The following is a 6,686-nucleotide window of genomic DNA, read 5'->3' as shown; positions in this document are numbered from 1 at the left end:
CTCGGTAAAATTGGTCAAGACTGGTTTATACTCATAAACAACGAAATGCTTGAATGTTATTGGTTTGTGGTATAGTTGGAAGCAGGAAAAGTCTTGTGCATGGAGTCAGTGCATGTAAATGATAATGATAAACAATAAACATGGATGATAATGATTCATTCACAAAAGAAAACACCACTAATTCCCATTTTTTGTAAAGATTTATTGCCATACAACAGCCACATCAATGTATGCGTTTTATAGTTTATATGAAAAAGGCTGGTGCAGTTAAGAACACATTAATCTAGGGCTGCCTCCTAATAGTCGACTTAACGTTAATCGACTAGGAGGGGCTTAGTTGACTAAGACTGATTTTATTAGTCGGTAAAAGAATGTTAAAGGCTGGTGCTTGTGGTAATTACAGTATGTAGGGCAGGAAATCCAAACGTTCACCTATCATCCATCGACCTCAAATATGGCTAATCATTTAACACGTAGGTAGCAACTTTACATGGCTGCTCGCTCTAAGGTTAACCTAGATAAATGTGCGCTATTATATATAAGCGCTATTATACAGTACAGTCCAAAAGTTTGGAACCACTAAGATTTTTAATGTTTTTAAAAGAAGTTTCGTCTGCTCACCAAGGCTACATTTATTTAATTAAAAATACAGTAAAAAACAGTAATATTGTGAAATATTATTACAATTTAAAATAACTGTGTACTATTTAAATATATTTGACAAAGTAATTTATTCCTGTGATGCAAAGCTGAATTTTCAGCATCGTTACTCCAGTCTTCAGTGTCACATGATCCTTCAGAAATCATTCTAATATGCTGATTTGCTGCTCAATAAACATTTATGATTATTTTCAATGTTGAAAACAGTTGTGTACTTTTTTTTTTCAGGATTCCTTGATGAATAGAAAGTTCAAAAGAACAGCATTTATCTGAAATACAAAGCTTCTGTAGCATTATACACTACCGTTCAAAAGTTTGGGGTCAGTAAGAATTTTTATTTTTATTTTTTTGAAAAGAAATGAAAGAAATGAATACTTTTATTCAGCAAGGATGCATTAAATCAATCAAAAGTGGCAGTAAAGACATTTATAATGTTACAAAAGATTAGATTTCAGATAAACACTGTTCTTTTGAACTTTCTATTCATCAAATAATCCTGAAAAAAAATATTGTACACAAATATTTTGTACAATTGTACACATTAAATGTTTCTTGAGCAGCAGATCAGCATATTAGAATGATTTCTGAAGGATCATGTGACACTGAAGACTGGAGTAATGATGCTGAAAATTCAGCTTTGCATCACAGGAATAAATTACTTTGTGAAATATATTCAAATATAAAACAGTTATTTTAAATTGTAATAATATTTCACAATATTACTGTTTTTTACTGTATTTTTAATTAAATAAATGTAGCCTTGGTAAGCAGACGAAACTTCTTTAAAAAAAATTAAAACTCTTAGTGGTTCCAAACTTTTGGACTGTACTGTATATGTGTTCGTGCGGAGTATGGAAGGCAGCTAAAGGCAGCTTTACTGCACGACATGGAGGTGCCGGCACGATCACTTGCATTTTTTTTTACTTAAAATGCTTTGTCAGAGTAATACATCATTCCAAACTGTAACTACTTTTATTTGTGTACACTCACAATAACAACAAAACGTTTTTTTTTTTAAATAAAGAAAACAAACAGTATGCGACTACTAGTCGAGTTGGGGGCAGCCCTACATTAATCACACCTATTATCAGCTTAACTCCCCTTATTTTGGTAAAAGATGCAGAGCACCAATATACAAACAGTGAGTGTGCACTAACATACGATCATGTGTCAACTATGATTATAACTTTTCTTATATCTCCCCTAATATATTTGACCTTTGCCATAATGTTATCTTGCAGGGTGAAAATACTGAATATAATTACAAAATGCAATATAAATTCTAATTTGCATCATTTGCATGCTTACATATGGGAAATATCACAAAGTCCCTGTGCTTTAGATAAACTTAATGCACATTTAATAAATAAAAGCCTGTATAAAAACAAAAACAAATGCTTCTAGCTCAGTATCACATAATATTAATCTGCTATGACAACCCTTCTTCTAACCTTTGCTCTTCACCTTTTGATGCCTGAAACTGTTATTACATTGAGATCAGTTTTTACCGTACACCATCTTGCCAAAGGACAGTATTGGAGCTGTGTTTGTAATTTATAATGAAGTTCTGAAATCAGGTGATCTTCAAATGTATCTCCTGGAGTTCAAAAGCTGAACAGACCCTTCAAGACACATTAGGTTACCTGTACTCAAACATAAGTAGCTTATTTTTCTTTCATATTATCATCACTGTCAGGGTTACAACCATCTCAAACTTAGATGCAGCCAACATCACAGAAACAAGGTTTTCAAAATCCTTTAGAAACCAATTATTATGCAGCTTTATGGATATGTCACCATGTAGCATATGGTAAATTTGTAATCAATAGAATGAACAATGGCTCATTGGAAAAACGTGCCTCTGCCTCCATTCCAGGTGAAATTAAAACTAGAGGCAGTAAAATAGGAACTGTTATACACGTTTCACACAAATTATGAGTACAGGGGCATATTATCATTTAATAAAGACTTCTTTTCACATCCTTGCACAATACTGTTATGACCTCAAACAGTTTTACTATAGTGCATGATTTCTAAACTAAAACGTTTTTATCTTTGTATTACACAACCAGCTCCATAGGCCTATGACTTTTCTAATGTAGTAAACTGGTAGCTCACCCGAGCAGCGTCAAGCATTGCTCTGGCAATGCTAAGCACTCAGGACAAATTTCCATAAAACACGAGCCATGACACTCGATAAAAGCATTGTAGAAACATCTCACATTTGCTTGTCTTAACTCTATCGGTTGGGTTTAGTGTAGATGTTAGGCTTACATTATTTTTTAAATGCGATAAATCTTTGACATTTTAGCGCCACTCACTATCTGCCGTGATGCATAAAACAACATATTGCAAGAGTGACATGGAGAAAATTGAATGCGCTTTTAGCGCCACTCTTTGGATATTTGAAAATGCTGCGAGACGTGCAAGAAGCAATGTAATATAATTTTTATCAGCTTCCTGTAATATCAAATGTTGCCACAGGCATGTTTTCCAATGACCATGGGACAGAATCTGGATCACACAATAAGGGTGTGTTCACCCTTGTAGTTCAGTTCATTAGTTCTTTTTGGTCCGAACCAAAGAAGAAAATAATACTTTTAGTCCTAGTTTGCTTAGTGTTTACACTGTCATTTTAAGGTCAAATCTAAAGGTACAAAATAAATAAATAAATAAATAAAATAAACAGCCTGTAATATGTATTGTTTTGCCACCAAACATCCAAAACAATGCTGTGTGCTGGGTTAAATGCATAAACTGAAAACTCACAAAGAGATTAAAAATTGTGTGAAAGAGTCAAAACAGTGCCAGGAATTTCTCCGTTGCACACAAATGAAGATGTGCTGAAAGGAGACGGCATTTCCAATGGGCAACGTCACAACTATGATAAGAAATACCAGGTACTCTTATTAAGGTCACATCTTGTGACATCACGTCCTGTTATTGATTTGTTTTGATGTCTTTAGTCTGTGTTGTGTTCATAAAACCATCAAACCACACCAGCATTCGTTTGGAAGCTGACTGAAACCTGCCTTTTTTAGGGGTCTCAATCCAATTGTTTGCACCAAGTTTCGGATGGGAGTTCACACTTATTCAAATGAACCGCATTAACAGAGAAATTGCTCCAGAGTTCATTTTAATAGAACCAAACCTGCCAAGTGTGAACACACCATAAGATAATACTTTTTTTTTGAGCTTAAAGATCTTAATTGCATCCTTATTTTTTGTTGCTGTTAAAGCAGAAATAAAACAGAATAGCTCTGTAATATTACAATCATATTGAAATCAGGGGCCTCATTTATAAAGCATAGGTACACACAGATTTGATCTTAGAGTGTGCTTTGATGTGGAAAAGTACTTAGAGAGACGTCAGGGTCTGAGCAGACAAACACACTTTTCCTGGTCAGATTACTGCAAGTTTTTGGAAATCTAAGCTATTCTTGCAGCTCGCCAATGATTTGGATGATGACTGGTGATCTTTTATATGTAAATGACATTAATTACATGTTGTTTAAACCACAGAGAACTGAAACCATCAAGATTTATAGATTTCACATCTGAAAGAGAGGCGTACGCTCGTTTTCTGCGTATGTTCATTCTATGAATCACACGTACATACATTGGAGAAATTATCGTAAGATCAAATTTAGGACGGTTTCTGCGCAACATTTTATAAATGAGGCCCAAGCGTTTGTTCAGCCAGGTAAATCCACCCTTTACAACAAGATCAAGGCATTTTAGTTAACTGCCTTCAAGAAAGTCTACAGACTTTAGAGAATAAAATTAAAATTAATTTAAATAGGTGTGTTCACACTTGTAGTTCAGTTCTCTTGGTTCTTTTGATCCGGACCAAAAAAGAAAACGATACATTTAGTCCTAGTTCGCTTAGCGTTCACACTGTCACTTCTAACACCGAACCTAAATATACAACAAAATAAAAAATGATGGAGCTGACAACTCGTGAAGAGCTTATAAAATGTGTAAAGGAGTCAAAACAGTGGTAGAATTCCCTCCGTCACACACAAACGAAGATCTGTTGTGAGGAGACATGGTTCTGATTCTGTACCAAACTGTGATGGGCAACATCGTGACTATGATGGAAAAAACAGGTATGCTTGAGCATTCTGTCCTTTTCAGGGTCGCATGTTGTGATATCATGTCTGGTTTTTTAGTTCATTTACATGTCTTTGGTCTATATAGACCTTATTTACCAGAGAAACAAGCGCGCCGCCATCTTTATAAAATTGTCTTTGAACTTCCGTTTTGCGGTAGCTCTGTACATTTCTATGGCATCGCTGTCAAAGAATAATTAGTTGGTTAAGTGGATTTACTTGTTGTAGAGTTAATGAAAGTTATCATGAGAATTGTTATGTTTAAAGCAGATGTCTTAACAAATGTCAGTAGATCGGGAAGATTTTAAAATGAGCAGTTCATTCATAAATGTAATATCGCTGTGGAAATACAAACCAGGAAGTCAAAAGACAACGAGCGCAACGCTGAAAAGGGGCGGGGCTACATAAGGTCTATTGCGTTCATATTTCATTCTAACCCCACCAGAGTTTGTTTGGAAGCGGACTGAGATTTTAATAGAACCAAACCTGCCAAGTGTGAACACACCATAAGATAATACTTTTTTTCCCTTTGAGCTTAAAGATCTTAATTGCATCCTTATTTTTTGTTGTTCTCAAAGCAGAAATGAAACAGAATGGCTCTGTAAGATTAACAATCATATTGAAATCAGCATTTTGTTCAGCCAGGTAAATCCACCCTTTACAACAAGATCAAGGCATTTTAGTTAAATCTATTTCTATCTTTTTTAGAGTACCTTTGATACCTTTGGAACTCTGATTCATCTGAGGACACACTTCATCTATAAAGAATCTTGTGTCTGATTTGTCTGTATCTCTTTATTCCCTCAAGAGTGTCAAATGGGTATGAGAAGGACGAAATTTACAGTCATGGCTTGACAACCATAGTAGTCCTTGCAGTGGAGCTGGTGGCTTAAAATGTGTCTCGGATCTCCATGGCAACTGTGCAATCTCTCCGTCTCAGCCCAGCGATCTGAATGTCAGAGGCTGCAGGGCTCGCTAAAACAAAATAATACAGTTACATTAAACTGAGCTGTAATTTGGCATCAGCACAAAAACAATATTTTGGTTTACTTGGATTGAATTGAATGATCATGGAAACAAATTCATTGCATTCAGTGATGTTATGGGGCATTTAGGGTTGTACCTTGAGGTCTGATTGGTTAGGCTGGGGAAGGCAATTTGAATGAGGATTGTGCATGTGACTTTCAGTCCAGGGCAGGAGAATCATTCGACACTGTATAGAGAGAATCAGAAATTGAATATTAAAGCATTAGACAAAGACACCACCACTTGAATTCACAATTGTGGGCCCCTGTCTGAGAACGCTGTATATCATAGAACACCTACACTCAAAAAAATGATTCTAGCTGCTTGCTCAGTTTATTTAAATAAAATAAGCTGAACCAACACAAATCTTTAGTTTTTTTACTTAATTGGCATTTGCACTCAATTGTATTATGTTAAATGAAATTAAATTTGCAAAATGTTAGGTTAACCTAAACCATTTGTGTTGGGACTACATGAATCATTTATGTTGCATTGATTGAAACTGGGCAGTGGATTTCTAGTTCCCAGCATGCTTTGCATAGGAATAGATTAGGACAGTAAATGTTTAAATTAAGTGCTGTTTAATGTGTTTTTTAGGAAAGGGAAATACCTTTTAAAGTTTGATGTTCAGTTATATTTGACATTTAAAAGAGTTTATGTTATGTCAGTTTTTTTGAGGTTACCATTATGCTGAAGTGTAGACCTTGTGGTTAGGCTATGGGTGGCTACATGAAATAAATCTATGTTGTTCTCAACAAGCTTTAACTGTGCTAAAGCCAGTGATGAGAAGTTCTTTACCTGATTGTTACTTGCATGCTACAAATGTTTCACAGAAAAAGAGCAACTCTGCACAAGGGCACTAGTCTGAATTGCAATAGCACCGGTTGG

At 35.1% G+C, this 6,686-nt stretch overlaps 1 protein-coding gene across 1 annotated transcript in view; it reads right to left on the bottom strand.

Annotated features, from left to right (window-relative positions):
- Positions 1 to 5,076: 5,076 nt before the first annotated feature.
- The window catches only part of kcnk2b (potassium channel, subfamily K, member 2b), a 68,719-nt gene continuing 67,109 nt past the window's right edge, over positions 5,077 to 6,686 (bottom strand). The window contains 2 exon segments of the mRNA XM_048206180.1: positions 5,077 to 5,747; positions 5,896 to 5,985. The gene's annotated coding sequence lies outside the window, so the exon portion shown is untranslated.

The sequence above is a fragment of the Megalobrama amblycephala genome, linkage group LG11, assembly GCF_018812025.1.
Source record: "Megalobrama amblycephala isolate DHTTF-2021 linkage group LG11, ASM1881202v1, whole genome shotgun sequence".
Lineage (NCBI taxonomy): Eukaryota > Metazoa > Chordata > Actinopteri > Cypriniformes > Xenocyprididae > Megalobrama > Megalobrama amblycephala.
Note: the sequence above shows the minus strand (reverse complement) of the source record. Positions and strands in the feature narration are given on the sequence as shown.